This window comes from Callospermophilus lateralis, chromosome 11 (assembly GCF_048772815.1).
Source record: "Callospermophilus lateralis isolate mCalLat2 chromosome 11, mCalLat2.hap1, whole genome shotgun sequence".
In the NCBI taxonomy this organism is placed as follows: domain Eukaryota; kingdom Metazoa; phylum Chordata; class Mammalia; order Rodentia; family Sciuridae; genus Callospermophilus; species Callospermophilus lateralis.
In genome coordinates, this window is record NC_135315.1 from 40,858,070 (window position 1) to 40,873,546 (window position 15,477).

The 15,477-nt window shown below is 44.5% G+C and overlaps 1 non-coding gene across 1 annotated transcript; it reads right to left on the bottom strand.

Annotated features, from left to right (window-relative positions):
- Window positions 1-15,135: 15,135 nt before the first annotated feature.
- On the bottom strand, window positions 15,136-15,208 carry Trnal-caa (transfer RNA leucine (anticodon CAA)). The gene has a single exon. It is a non-coding gene; the product is annotated as a tRNA-Leu (tRNA).
- Between the last annotated feature and the right edge of the window lie 269 nt (window positions 15,209-15,477).

Below are 15,477 nucleotides of genomic sequence, written 5' to 3' on the forward strand. Positions count from 1 at the left end.
TTAGAGGGAAAGGTTGGTGCCATTGATTGCCTAAGAATCACTAGAGGATTCATATTTCCACAGCTTCCTCTGGGTGAGAACGTTTCTGGACTTTCTGTGACCTCTGTCCAGCTTCTTGGTCCTCCAGAGTTCTCTGGGGTTCTTGCTGCTTGCTTTCTTTTTTTTTTTTTTTTTGGCACCAGGAATTGAACCCAAGGGCATTTAACTACTAAACCACATTCCCAGTCCTTTTTTGTTGCTCCTCCCCCCTTTTTTGAGACAGCCTTACTAAATTGCTGAGACTGGCTTTGAACTCACAATCCTCCTGCCTAAGCCTCCGAGTTGCTGGGATTACAGGTGTGCACCACCCCGCCTGGCTCCTGTTGCTTTCAACCTTCCATCAACTCTGCAAGTCCCTGTGAGACTTTTGCTTAATTCATTTTTTAAAAATAATATTAAGTTGTAGGTGGGAACGATATCTTTATTTTATTTACTTATATATGGTTTTGAGGATCGAACCCAGGGCCTCACATGTGTTAGGCAAGCACTCTACCGCTGAGCCATAACCCCAGCCCAACTTTTACCTAATTCTGTGACCAGCAATGAAGATTCCCTGACTGATCCAGTCTCGAGTGCTACTTCCAGCTCTACTTCTAACTTAGTGATGTGTCATTTCACATCCCTGAGCCTCAGTTTCCTCATATGTAAAATTAGGATATGACACTGCATCTGTATTCTGCAAATACTTCTCACCACAAAAAACGATCCACACAAATAAAATAAAATCTTCCTCATGGGAGCAGATAAATCATACGACTGATAAGTGAAGTACTGATCTGGGTAAAGGGTTTGAGGCTCTGGAATCCTGTCCTCTTAGCTTCTTGGTAGCACTCTTGCAGGGTTGGTTCTATGGAGCACTCTGGACTAGACAGACATTCCTATCATAAAGAGATGAAGACCCTTCTCCTCCTTGCTCTGCCACCAAACCACACCCCAGTTTAGCTGTCAATTTTTTTTTTTTTTTTGCGGGGGGGTTACCAGGGATTGAACTCACTGTTACTCCACCAGGAGCTACATCCCAGCCCTATTTGTATTTTATTTAGAGACAGGGCCTCATTGAGTTGCCTAGCGCCTCACCTAGCCAAGGCTGGCATTGAACTCATGATGCTCCTGCCTGAGCCTCCCAAGCCGCTGGGATTATAGGCGTGTGCCACGGTGCCCAAAGCCTCCAAGTCTTAAGAGCACTTTATATTGTAGAGAAGGCACCAAAAACAAACAAGCAAACAAAAAAACAACAGAAAGCTAACAATAACAAAATATTAGAATAGGGATGGTGTGCTACTCTGTAAAAGCATTTGTGAATGTATGCCTTTTCCATTTTTTTCAATCATTTTATTATATCTTTGAGATATAGAATTATTCCTCCATGGTAAGTATATAAATTAGTATTTTGTGAGTAAAATAAAATTAGTATAACTTACACCATTAAGATGTGGTATTTAGGGCTGGGGATACAGCCCAGTTGATAGAGTGCTTGCCTCACATGCAAGGCCCTGGGTTAAATCCCCAGCACTAAAAAAATAAAAATAAAATAAAATAAAATAAAAAAGAAAAAGAAAAGAAAAAAGATGTGGTATATAGCCAGGTGTGGTGGCTCATGCCTATATCCCAGAAGGCTGAGTTTAATCCCTAGCACTAAAAAAATTAAAAAATAAATTCTCAAAATTGGAAAAAAAAGAGATCTGGTGTATTTCAGGATTGGGACTATAGCTTAGTGGCTATATGTGAGGCACTGGGGTTTGATCCTTAGCACTGAAAAAAGGGGATGGATAGTGTTTAATTTCTTATATGGTAATAAATACACCAAATTCTTTTTTCCAGTGCTGGGAATGAAATCCAAGGCCTCATACATGTGATCTATCACTGAGCTACACTCCCATCCTTGAAATACACCAGATCTTAATGGTATGTTATACTAGTTGTACCAGGTACTATGCTAAGGATTTGCACACACGTTCCCATATAGTCTCAAACAACTCTCTGAGAAGAGAAGGTGTCATTTATGATTCTTATTTTATTGCTCAGGACACTGAGACTCAGAGAGGTTAAGCCATTTACCTAAGCTCACACAACTATGACTCCAAAACTTATGTTCTTTCAAATATGATACTCATCTATGTGTGTGTGTGTGTGTGTGTGTGTGTGTATATATATATATATATATTTTTTTTTTTTTTTTTTTTTGCTTATTTTGCAATCTGAGGATTGAACCCAGAGGCACCATACCACTAGGCTACATTCCCAGCCCTTTTTATTTTTTTGAGACAGGGTCTCACTAAATTTCGAGGTTGTCCTGTATCAGCTTCCTGAGTAGCTGGGATTACAGGCAGTGCTCCACTGGGTTTAGCCTTTTTTTTTTTTTTTTTTTTTTTTAAGTACCAGGGATTGAACTCAGGGGCATTCAACCACTGAGCCACATCCCCAGCCATATTTTGTATTTTATTTAGAGACAGGGTTTCACTGAGTGCCTCACAGTTGCTGAGGCTGGCTTTGAACTCAGGATTCTCCTTTCTCAGCCTCCCAAGCCACTATAGGTGTGAGTCATGAGCCCAGTCCATTTGGGTATTTTTAAGTGTGGACTAATTGGACTATGATTTCAGTGGTTATTCAGCTTTCTCAACTGGATATGGCCTCCAGGGGGTGCTCTGGAGCCCCTGGTTGAGGAATAAATGAGAATACAGAATGCCTCACTTGGGTCTGGGGTGCTTTTGCAGACACTATCAGAGTTCCTTATGAACCAGAGTGATTCTTTAAACTCTGGCAGTCTTCTTTCCTAAGGCCAATTGAAACTTCCTCTGAGAACATATACTAACGTCTATAAACCATCAGCAGAAAGAGGAATTTGCAACTAAAAAAGAGCTTTTGTGAAAATGAATTCTCTGAAACTCATCTCTATTGCTCTATGCATATCATCATCAAGCAATGACTGAGGATAATTATAGATTTAGGAGATTAGGGGATAAGAGTTATGAAGATAGCTATGACCGTGCTCAAAAATTTCTAATTTTGAGCCAGAACAATGGCACACAACTATAATCCCTGTGGCTCTGGAGGCTGAGGCAGGAGGATTTTGAATTCAAAGCCAGACTCAGCAATTGTGAGGGGCTAAGCAACTCACTCAGTGAGACCTCATCTCTAAATAAAATACAAAATAGGACTGGGAATGTGGCTCAGTGATCATGTGCCCCTGAGCTCAATCCCTGATATCCCTCATTTCTAATTTTGACTCTTGGTAACCACTTTGTCTGTGTCAGCTGTTACTATTTCTAATAAAGACGCTTCTCTATAGATAATCTGGAGACTATTTGTTCATCCAATGACAGTAATCAACATTTGCATATCTGTTTTATAATGCAATAAAGCTTTTCTAGGTACATATCCTGAATATGCCATGACATGACTCGTAGAATGACCTTGGACAAGTCTAATCAACACATTGGCCTCATATCTCAGAAATGAGGGACTTAAATGAGACATTCTGTAAATTTCAAATATAAAATTTTAATTTTGCTGGTCACTCTGAAGGCCCCCGAGCCATGCAATCCCAAATGCATCCAGCAGAGGTCAGGCGGGGTCCCTACAAGTTCTGAGGTCTATTTTGATCCTGTGGTTAGCTGTGTAAGGAGTTTTGTATTAGGGACTTTTTTCCATGTTAACATACCTGTTTTTTAAGGTTTGGATGAGCTCAAAGGCAGAGGCATTTTTTTTTTCACCAGAAAGATTAAAGCAGAGATGGACTGTTTTTGGCCTCTGTCAAATACAAACCCTTTCTCCACTGGCTAATGCCTAGCAAGCAAAGGTCGATTTCCCAGAAGATGCTCTGCCTACTGAGGGTAAATGTAAACAAATAAACTTGACACAGCAAATTCCATCTCATCCAAACTCTCTCTCTTTATAACAAAGGATTCCAGAATTATTCTACCTAATTATTCACTAGTTGTTTATTATTATTATTATTATTAGTAGTAGTAGTAGTAGTAGTAGTAATAGTAGTATTGGGCATTGGGAATGAAACAGGGCCATACCCTTCACCCAGGGCAATCTACCACTAGGCTACATCCACCTCCAAGACCTACTGTTTTGGAAAATATTTACCTTAGCAAAATTCTATCACAATGGCAATCATGTACAACCACAAGAATGGGATCCTAATTGGAATAAGTTATACTCCATTTATGTATAATATGTCAAAATTCTCTTACTGTCATGTATATCTAAAAAGAACAAATAGAAAAAAATTCTATCACAATGGGGTTTGACTGGGCTGGGGATGTGGCTCAAGCGGTAGCGCACTGGCCTGGCATGCGTGCGGCCTGGGTTCGATCCTCAGCACCACATACAAAGATGTTGTGTCCGCCAAAAACTAAAAAATAAATATTAAAAAAAATTCTCTCTCTCTCTCTCTCTCTCTCTCTCTCTCTCTCTCTCTCCTCTCTCTTTAAAAAAAAAAAATGGGGTTTGACCAACACCTCTCTCTCTCTCTCTCTCTCTCTCCTGATTTTATCAGAATATTGTTTGGGGGGGCTAGGGCTGTGGCTCATTGGCAGAGCACTTGCCTTGCACATAAGTTCAATCTCAGCACCACATAAAAATAAATAAACAAAAATATTGTTTCCATGTATAACTAAAAAAAAATTTTAAAAAAGAATTTTTGGGGGGGTCAGCGCTGGGTTCGAGCCTCAGCACCACATAAATAGATAAACAAATAAATAAAATAAAAGTAATATGTCCAACTACAATTAAGGAAAAAAAAAGAATTTTGGGGGGGGAATATATCACTAAAGATATAGAAACTTCCAGGAAATACCCAGTGACTTGAGAGGCTGAGACAGGAGGATTGCAAGTTCAAGGTCAGCCTCAGCAACTTGTTGATACCCTCAGCAATTTAGCAAGACCCTGTCTCAAAGTGAAAATTAAAAAAGGACTTGGAATGTGGCTCAGTGGTAAATCACCCCTGGGTTCAATACCCAGTCCCCAAAACAAAACAAAACAAAAAATGAAAACCTAAGATTAAAGAGGAGATGTCTATCTCTTCTATGCTGACAATGGCTCAGAGAGCCCAGGAAAAGGTTCAACTTTTAGGGGTTCTGCTTGCTCAAAAGACAAGAAAGTGGAAGGAAGTGTTGATTCAAAGAGAAACTTTCTGCTTCCGTTTGAAGATCCTCATTAAGATCAACAGTCTCACCCAGCCGCAGCCATGTGGCTGCCAATGTAACTTAAGATATTTTTATGAAACAAAAGCTGGGCTTGGTGGCACATACTATAATCCCAGTGACTTAGGAGACTGAGGCAGAAGGACCAGAAGTTCAAGGACAGCCTCAGAAACATAGCCAGACCCTGTCTCAAAAATATAAAATAAAAACAACTGGTGATGTAGTTCAGTGCTCTTGGGTTCTATCCCCAGTACCAAAAAAAAAAAAAAAAGTTCTTATAAAACAGAAAATAATGGAACATGTACACAGTCTATTTAGGATAACTGTAATAATAGCTGTCATTTATTTGGAGAAAGTAGAACGCTCTAATGCAATAACATCATTCTTCCAGTTTACGGGACAGGGAAACTGAGCCTTAGGGCGATTAGGTGAACGGCCGAAATGCAGTTCCCCAGCACACCTGACTACCTGGCTGCAAAGCTGGGGTTCCAGAACTCCCTTTAGGTCTTTGCACTTTTCTCAGCTATTTCATCACACTGGCAGCCTAGAGGCTTTGCAGACACATAAACACACTGGGCCTCACATCTCAGCAATGAGGGACTTAAGTGAGCAAGGAGGGCCCTAACCCAAAAGGTAGACTGGGGGTGAGGAGGGGGGACCTTTGCAGATGCTATTCTCTCCATCTAGAATTCAATTTCCCCAGATACCAGGGCTCCTAGTGCCCTCCCTGCCACCTGCCACCGTATCATTGAGCCCCTCCCTCACAAAAACTTGTTCACCTCTCCCTCTCCTTCCTTTTCTGGTTCCTCTCCATCCCTTACTGGATGGTTGTTCTTGGTTGGCCTCCCCTAGTAAAATGGAAGTCTCCTAGGCCGGGGTCTTTGTTACGCCCCTGTCTGTATCTCTAGTATTCAGAACACTGTGCTCATGTTAGTTCAGTGAAGGAGGGAATGAATAAGCGATCAAGGGGTTAGAGGGACTATTTATTGGGTCTAGATAGGGGATTGAGGGAAAGCCTCCAGCAAACGCTCATGACTCTGTTGGCAGATCTAACACACCACAGGGCTCTGTTCTAGATGCATAGTTCAAGTTCCAGGAATGACACCCACCCCACCCCTTCCCCATTCCACCCTTTATCAGAGGATTGGTCAGCCTCTCCCCTCTTCTCCACCCAGCCTTTGGCCCTTTCTTCTCATTCTTTGCTCAGGAAGATATGGCAGTCGGGGAGGGGAGAAGGGCAGGCTGTGAGATTCTCTGGGGGAGGGAGAGGTCTGTGCATACTCCTGGTTTTTATCCCTGAAATCCCACAGGATCCCTTCCTTCTAGCCTCTTTACTGGAGCCAGAATAGATTTCCCTTTGGATAGATCACCTCCAGCAGGTGGGCTTTTCAAGGGCAGCACAGGCATCTTTGCCTAGCCCCCTCCTCACCCCCAGTCTACCCACCTGCTGGGTTAGGGCTCTCCTTGCCGGCCGCAGGGAAGTCCCTTCTATTTCTACTTACTACAGCTTCTTCATCTTGGTTTACTTCTCCAGAGGACATTCAAAGTAGGGGTTGTGCCTTTCTGCCCCTGTGACCCTGGGCAAGCATGACCTTGGCAGCCAGCCAGCAGGACCAATAAAAGACAAATGCAATTGATTTCTCCATGGGAAGGCCAGCAGCCTACGGTCATCATTGACCATTACACGTTTTTACACATTCTTTCTAGCTACAAACACCAGTGACAGCCCAGAATCTCAGAGGCAACCAAATTACTTAGAATACACATCTGAATCAAGATAAATACGCTTTGCCTTGAAAAACCCATGTCACTGGTGGCAGGTGACGGGCAGGTTCCATTCAGCCTGGAGACTAAACCCTAGCTCCACATTCCCTCAATCCCTCCTCCTCCTTCCACCCTCCCTTAGCTTCCTGCCTGCACCCTGGGGCTAACTCTGGGACCCGGAGTTGAGGAGCGAATATTTGTGGGGAAAGTCAAGGGTGGGGTGAGTGGGGGAATGAACCCCAGGGGAAGCCATGTAACCAGTCCATTCTCACCTTTCTCCCAATTCTTTCTAGCCTCCCAGAAAGGACCAGGCCCCTGCTGGGACCCAGAAAGCACTTGGATACCTCTCTCCCGTGGTTTTCCCAGTTTGGGTTTGTGCTGCACAGGTAGAACTGGTCCACCTTCGTTCCCCCACCAAATAGACAGGTCAGCAGAGGCCCCAGGACATCCCCTAGTCCATCAGCTCCCTCACTTGCTGGGTTTAATCTGACTCCATGGTCTAACGAGGCCCCTGCGTGTGACTTTAGCCAGCACTTACTTGCATTTTGAGAACCACTGATCTAAGCTAGAGTCAAATCTCTCTGACCAGCTAGATCAAAGACATCACTTGGAGGCTCTAATGAGGTGGGTCTGGATGCCCAGAGATCTGAGTGCTCCAGAGGGTTCCTGAAGTAGCTGACAGAATCCAACTTTTTAGCAACTGGCTCCTCCCCACTGTCCAGGCTAACCTCCTGCACATGCGCCCTGAACTTAGCTCTGCTCAGAAAGCCCCCTCGCTCAGAGGCTGGGTTTTAGGCCTAGGAAGTCTTTTCCACCGCTCCCTCTCCACTTGGGGAGGTGGAAGTATGCTCTTCTGCCCCTAGAGTTCCCACTTGGAGCCCAGGGGAGACACCGCAGGTTAACTGACCTGACCCCAGTCCTACCCGCCTCTCTTCCCTTGTTTTACTCCGCTATTGAAACCCTCCCTGATTGCCTCCCTTGCAGCTGGGGTAGCCTTAGGACACCATTGCAGCCAGTGCCAAACAAGCAGAATGCACTGAGAATTTCTGAAAACCTTAGCTTTCCTGATTGGGGGGTGGGGGGCAGCTCCTTTTCTTCTACCTGTGTGGATGCAAGAGCTAGAGCTGCCATCTTGACACTTGGAGGGAAAGACCACGGGAATCGGGACCCTCCCCCAGGCACAATGGGGAGCAGCTGGGTCACCACCTGAAACAGCGCATTCCCAGAGGTGGAGTAAGAGGTGACAGTAAGAGTAGAGCCCTGCCAGGTGTGGTGGCGCTCACCTGCCATTTCAGTGAGGTGGAGGCAGGAAGATCTCAAGATTGAGGACAGCCTCCGCAACTTAGTGAGACCCTGTCTCAGAATAAAAAATAAAAAGGGCTGGATATATACCTCAGCCGTAGAGCAATGCCCACTACCAAAACAAAACAAAAGAACCCAGTCCATATTTATGAATAAGCTCAGAGTAACACACACAGCTAAGCGGCTGGTTCAGTCTTATTCTCCCTAGAACAATCTCAGTGTATGCCTGTTTTCAGGGTGAAACTATTAATAGCACGCCCTTTTACTCTCAGAAGTATTCTGGTTTGCGTAATTAGTTCCCTTTGGGGATTTCTTTTTTTGCTGTCCATTAGACATATTTCAATTTTTATTAAACTTAATATGAAACTTTGAAGGTATTCATCTGCCCTGCATTCCTCCAGTGGAAATAAAGATGATGGTCATTGTGCTGCAGCTACAGCCTGGTGAAAATGACATTCAAGTGTGGCTCAAGAAATGTTGGTCACCGGGCCAGGAGTGTGGCTCAGTGGAAGAGTGCTTGTCTAGCACACGCCATGCCCTGGATTCAGTCCCCAACACTATGAAAAAAGAAATATTGGCTACCAGTGTGAGACCACCAGTAAAAAGAGGTGACATCCCTAATATATTAAACAAACTGATTATATTAAACAATTTGATCTTGCAGAAATGCAGATTTTTTTTTCTTCATTCCTTCTTCACTATCAGTGTTGGACAGTTAAACTGATCACATTTATCTTAGATCTTCTTTTGTTTTGCTAGACCATGACCTCCCCAAGAGCAGGTACCCTTTATGTGTCAGATTTCAGCCTGTCATGGACTCCATGCTCAGAGAATCTTTGCAGAACAAATGGAATTCTTTCAACAATGTCAATTCTGAGTTTCTAAGATTACATAGGGGTCTCCATTTTATTGCTATGCAGTTTGCAATTGGAAAAAGGCTTTCTTAGGTTAAGTAGGAGCCCAAGTTCTTTTCAGAAATACTTGAAGTTGTCTTTGAACTGGATTCCTAAAATTTTCCCATCTTTAAAAATCTGATCCTATCCATCCCCCTCCCCCGTTAACATCACCCTAACCAGGAGCTAAGCCAGCAGCTCTGATTTCTTGAAGAGCTTTTCTCACTAGATGGCTGATTGTTTATTGATCCCTGATCACACCATTGGGCAGATTTCCTGATTTGCACAGTTGATGGGTCTCACTCATCCCCTAAAATCCTCTCAATGGTTTAGAATTGTTTCTGAGACCAAGTTCAATGATGATCCAAGTTCCTGGTGCTATGCAGCCTGGCGAGATGCAGGAGCTCTAAATGGCCTGATTGCCCCTCCAGTCTCATCTCCACCAATCCTACCTCCCCACTCCTCTAGTTTCCTCAAAGGGCCCCACTCTCACATTTCCTATATCATTCATGTTATTTCCTCTGTTTGATATACCTGATCCTCATGTCCCCCTCCTTCCCTACCTCCCACTCGTCTGTCAGAGTCATCTCCTCAATAGGTGCAGTGGCGCATGCCTGTAATCTCAGAGGCTGGGGAGCCTGAGGCAGGAGGATTGCAAATTCAAAGCTAGCCTCAGCTTTTAGTGAGGACCTAAGCATCTTAGGCCCTGTCTCAAAATTAAAAATAAATAAATAAAAAGGCTGGGGGTGTGGCTTAGTGGTAGAACACCCCTGGGCTCAATCCTCAGTAGCCCCTGCAAAAAAATCACCTTCTTTTGGAGGCCTGCCTGGGTTGAAGAGAGGTGAAGTGACTTCCCCAACCCAGATGGAGGAATCAATATGCTCCCACATAGGGAGTTAGATAAATACACAACGGTAGCACTATAAAGTGAAATAAAAAGGGGGACATGTGTTTTCTTATTTCTTTATTAAACAGTTTAAAAAATAATATTAAGCCCAGCGTGGTGTGCATATCTGTAATTCCAGCTATTCCAAAGCTTTAGCAATTTATTGAGACCCTGTCTCAAAATAAAAAGGGTTGGGGATATAGCTCAATGATACAGCATCCCTGGGTTCCATCCCCAGTATGCCAAAAAAAAAAAAAAAAAAAGTAAACCAGGTGTGGTGGTGCATATCTGTAATCCCATTTTTGGTGGGCATGGGGCGCTGAAACAGGAGAATTGCAAATTTGAAGCCACCCTCATCAACTTAGTGAGACCCTGTTTCAAAATTAAAAGAGAAGAAAATTTGGGTGCACTGGCAGGCACACATTCCCTGCTACTTGGGAAGCTGGAGTAGGAGAATCACTTGAGACCACAAGTTCAAGGCTACCCTGAGCCACACAGTCTGGTCCTTTCTCAAAAAAAAAAAAAAAAAAAAAAATTCCAGAATATATATAGTGAAGAGTTAGTGTCCCTCCCACTCCTGGCCCCAGGCTTCCTTGAGGCCACCAACATGTCAGTTTCTTGGGTACTCCTTCCAGAGATAGTATACATAAGTAGAGGCGAGGGGGGATAGAAGCTGAGGGATGTGAAATATATTCAAGATATGCCCCCTGCTCCTATGAAACTCAAAACCTTCTCAGGAGGATAAGTCAGCCCCAATCCAAGAGTGAGCAGCATGGAGCAGTGCATGAGGACCTGAATATGGCCACTCAGTCAGAGCCACCCAGTGCTATTCACAGCCAGGATGCAAGCCCCAGTGAGCTCAAATGGGTTCATTCTATAAACCATCCACCCACCATAAGTAAAGGACATGCCAACCATAAGCAGGGTGGAGATATAATTTCTAAACTCCAGTCCTCTGTATAGTTGGAATGCACGTGGTTTAATCCTTTGATCTCTGAGTTCTTGTTTCTGGGCTTTTACAGCTGGACATATCTGAGGCTGGGATTGGTAATCAAGATAGGCAGGGTACAATAAAATGAGCGGTTCATCAAGCTTTCTTGCTTGAACTATGGTTACTGAGAGTTATTACAGAAAAAAAATGAATGAAACCAAAGCAGTGAGAGGAGTCTCCAGTTGCAAGAACAGGAACGATGTTGAAATCCAGGCATCTTCTGATTTGGTGGCTCCACCTAAACAATGTGACAGATGATCTCCAGGGAGGGGAAGGGACCTGCTAAAAAGCATGGAGTTGACATTGGCAAAATGAAGAGTACAGTAGGTGTTTCCTACTGTGACTCAACACTCTTTCCACAACACTCTCCCCTCTGACCCAGAGGGCAGAGGAGCATGCAACAGATCAGCATTAAGTCCCTGAGTATCCATCCTGAGCTCTGCACTCTTGACAGAGTCTCTTGCTTCAAGTCAGCGGCTCAGGGACTGTGCACCTGTGACTGTGTGCCTGTCAGAATTCCTAGAGACAAGCCAGCCGTAGACTCTGACTATGAACAAAGCAGAACCAACACCGGACCTGAGGTCTATGTTCTAAGGGACACAGTAGGGACAATGCCCCTGTGGAACCATATCTACAAAGAAATAGAGATGTGTGCCCCAGCCAGCTGGCCTGCTCCTGCTGTGCCAGGAATTCCACCTTCCACTGGAGACAGTCTTTCTGATTGCCCAGCTCTGGGGGCTGGGCTGAGGGGGGCACATGCCCAGAATCTAATTGCAAATTGGAGCCCAAATGAAAATCAAAACTTTTTAGTTTCTCTAGTTGAAGGTGGGGGCCTCCTCCCTATAAAACCATAAAACAGGGTGTCTCCAAACACAGGAAAGAGGTTCAAATGCTGGGTGACCAAAGACAAGAAGATCAATGTCCTCCACCTGTTGGCATGAGGCACAAGGAAGATGCAGGTGCTAGGGCTGGGGTAGGGGAGGAGACGCCTCTCAGCCAGCACAGGGGCAGGCGGGTCTAGCCAGTAAGTGCTTTTGACTTCGAGGTGCAGGAACGTGATGTGTGAGGCAGCTCTGCACTGTTCCCACCGCCGCAGGCGCGAGTTGCCAAATGGAAGTCACATGCTTGGGGAAATTGCAACACAGGAAGAGAAATTGAGAAATCCCAAGGAGAAATGAAATCTAAATATGTTTCGGGAGGAAGGGAAGCTAACCTCTCCCAACCCTGGTTAAGAGAGAAGCAGAGTGGAGAAGAGCAGGGAGGGGGTGACCTGTTTTAAGCACCTACTTTCCTGGACTTGTTGGCGTGGTGTTCTTTATGTGGAGAAAGCGCAGCAATGCCAACTTGATAACCAGGGCTGGGAGAAGGCTCTTTTCCCCTGTTTCATCCATAAGTGCCACACCTTCTTGGCCTCTGTCCCCTTCCCTCTGGCCTCTCGGGTGCTGCCTTCTGCTTTCCTTTGGGTGGGGCCTCTGCCAGCTGGCCAGCTTGAGCACTGGGATGAAAGAAGCCAGCCCTGCAGAGAGCCCAGGGCCTTTTAGTACTGCCTTTGACCAAGCAGGTGGGTCTGATTCTGGATATCTTGTTATTATCTCTGCAGTGATAGGTTGGAACCTAGAGCCTCCTGCATGCGTCCTAGGCAAGAGCTCTACCACTGAGCTACAACCAGCCCTACCTCTGGGCATGATATTAAGAAGTTGATGATTGCCTTAGCCACACCCTTCATTCTTGTCTTCAATATAAAGTTCATTTTTTTTTTTTTCTCCAGTACTGAGGATGAAACCCAGGTCCTCATGGATACCAGGCCAGCATTCTACCACTGAGCCACATCCGCAGCCTGATACAAAGATGATTTTGTAATCCATACCTGCTTTGCTTCTATGTGTTTCTGAGTTCAGAACTCAGACCAAGAAAGCTGGGAATCTGGGTGCAGTAGGTACAGGCCTGTAATCCCAGTGACTTGGGCAGCTGAGGCAGGAGAGTCACAGAGTCAAGGTCAGCCCAGGCAACTTAGACCCTGTCTCAAAATAAAAAAAAGAAAAGGGGCTGGGGACGCAGCTCAGGCATAGAGCACCCCTCAGTTCAATTCCCAGAACTGCGCACACACACACACACACACACACACATAGAGAGAAAAGAAGAAGTAGAAGGATCTCTGAAAAAAAGAGATATTCTTTACTAACTCAGTGACTTTAGGTAAGTTACTTAACCTCTTTGAGTTTGCATTTCATCATCTGAAGGGTGGTGGGAGGAGTAAATGGGGAGGATCTAAAGCAGTGAGGGGAGAGCCTTGGAGCAGCGCTCCTCTTTCTTCTTGTCACTGTTGTAGCTCCCGGAGTCCATCACTGTCCTGGAGAAGTGCCTTCCTCGTTCCTGTCCCAGATGTACTTCCTGGGCCAGATGTGGGAGGTTTTACCTCGAAGAAAGGGCTTGTGTCCTGCCCAGGGGAGCCTCCTGGGTGGGGAAAGGGCTCTCTCTGGCTGCTTCTCATGCCCTGATGTTGTCACACTCTGAAAGAGCCACCAGGCCAGCCTGGGCTGTCTGCCTTCCCTGACGCTGACCTAGTTGGCAAGGACTATGGAGAAATGTCAGGCCCAGGGCCTGGTGCATCCTCGGGATGTCACCGCAGAGAAAACACAAATCTTTGCTGGCAGGGTGGAGTCTAGTCAACAGGAAGAGAAAGGGGTTAAAGCAAACAGGAGTGAGATTCCTGCCATGGAAACAGGAAGAAGGCTGGTTGCTGATACTGCTTAGGGTCCATTTATTTATTTTATAAAACAGTGTTATTGATATGTAATTCACAGACTATAGAATTCACCCATATAAAGTGGATAATCCAGGGACTGAGGATGTGCCTCAGTGGTAGAGTACAAGCTTAGCATGTACGAGGCCCTGGGTTCAATTTCCTGCAAGGAAAAAAAAAAGTGGAGTATATAATAGTTTTTCCTACATTCAGAGAGTTGTGGGACCATCATCACAATCGATTTTTGAACATTTTCATCACCCCCTCAAAAAGAAATGCCATGCCCTATAGCTGTCACCACTCCCATTTCCAACTCCATATTATTATTATTATTATTTTGTTGTACGGGGGATTGAGCCCAGGGTTTGTACATGTTAGGCAGGCATTCTACAGCTGAGCCACACTTAAGCACCTTTTTTTTTTTTTTTTTTAAAGAGAGAGAGAGAGACAGAGAGAATTTCAATATTTATTTTTCAGTTTTCGGTGGACACAACATCTTTGTTTGTATGTGGTGCTGAGGATCGAACCCGGGCCGCACACATGCCAGGCAAGCGCACTACCGCTTGAGCCACATCCCCAGCCCACCTAAGCACCTTTTTAAAATTTTATTTTGAGACAAGATCTTGCTATGTTGCCCATGCTGGCTTTGAATTTATTATCCTCCTACCTCGGCTTCCTGAATATCTGGGATTACAGGGGCGCCACTGAGCCTGGCCATTTTTTGGCTATTTTGTATGTGTGTGGCAGGGATAGGGTTGCGGTAGGGTACCAAGTATTGAATTCAGGGGTCCTCAACCACTGAGCCACATCCCCAGTATTTTATTTAGAGAAAGGGCCTCAATAAATTGCTGAAGCTGGCTTTGAACTTGCGATCTTCCTGCCTCAGCCTCCTGAGCCACTGGGATCACAGGCATGTGCCACTGTGCCACTGTGCCTGGCTATTTTTTGGGACTATTTTGAAGAACACCGCAATGAACATTCTTGTACAAGTTTTTGTGTGGACATGTGTTTTGTTTCTCTTGAGTGTGTACCTAGGAGTGGACTTGCTGGGTCATCTGATAACTCTATGTTTAACTGCAGGACTATTAAAAGTGGCACCACAGTTTTACACTCTCACCCGGAGGGTATGAGGGTTTGGTTTCTGTACCTCCTCCCAATACTTGGTATTTCTCTTCTGGATCATAGCCAACCTAGAGGGTGTGAAGTGGTATCTCATTGTGGTTGTGATTTCCATTTCCCTGATGACTAATGATGTTTAGTGTCTCCTCATACAATTATTGGTCATGCATATATCCTCTTTGGAGAAATGTCAATTTAAGTTTTTTGCCCATTTTAATTGAATATTTGTCTTTTTTTTTTTCTTTTGGTGGTGCTGGGGATTGAACCCAGGGCCTTGTGCATTTGAGGCAAGCACTCTACCAACTGAGCTATATCCCCAACCCCTGAATATTTATCTTTTAATTGTTTATTGTAAGTTTTCTTTATATATATTATTTTCCTTCCTTCCTTCCTTCCTTCCTTCCTTCCTTTCTTTCTTTCTTTCTTTCTTTCTTTCAAGTATTGCTGGGAATTGAACCCAGGAGCATTCTACTGCTGACTATACCCCCAATCCTTTTTATTATTATTATTATTATTATTATTATTATTATTATTTTGTGTGTGGTGCTGGGGATTGAACTCAGGGCCTTGTGCATGCGAGCTACCAA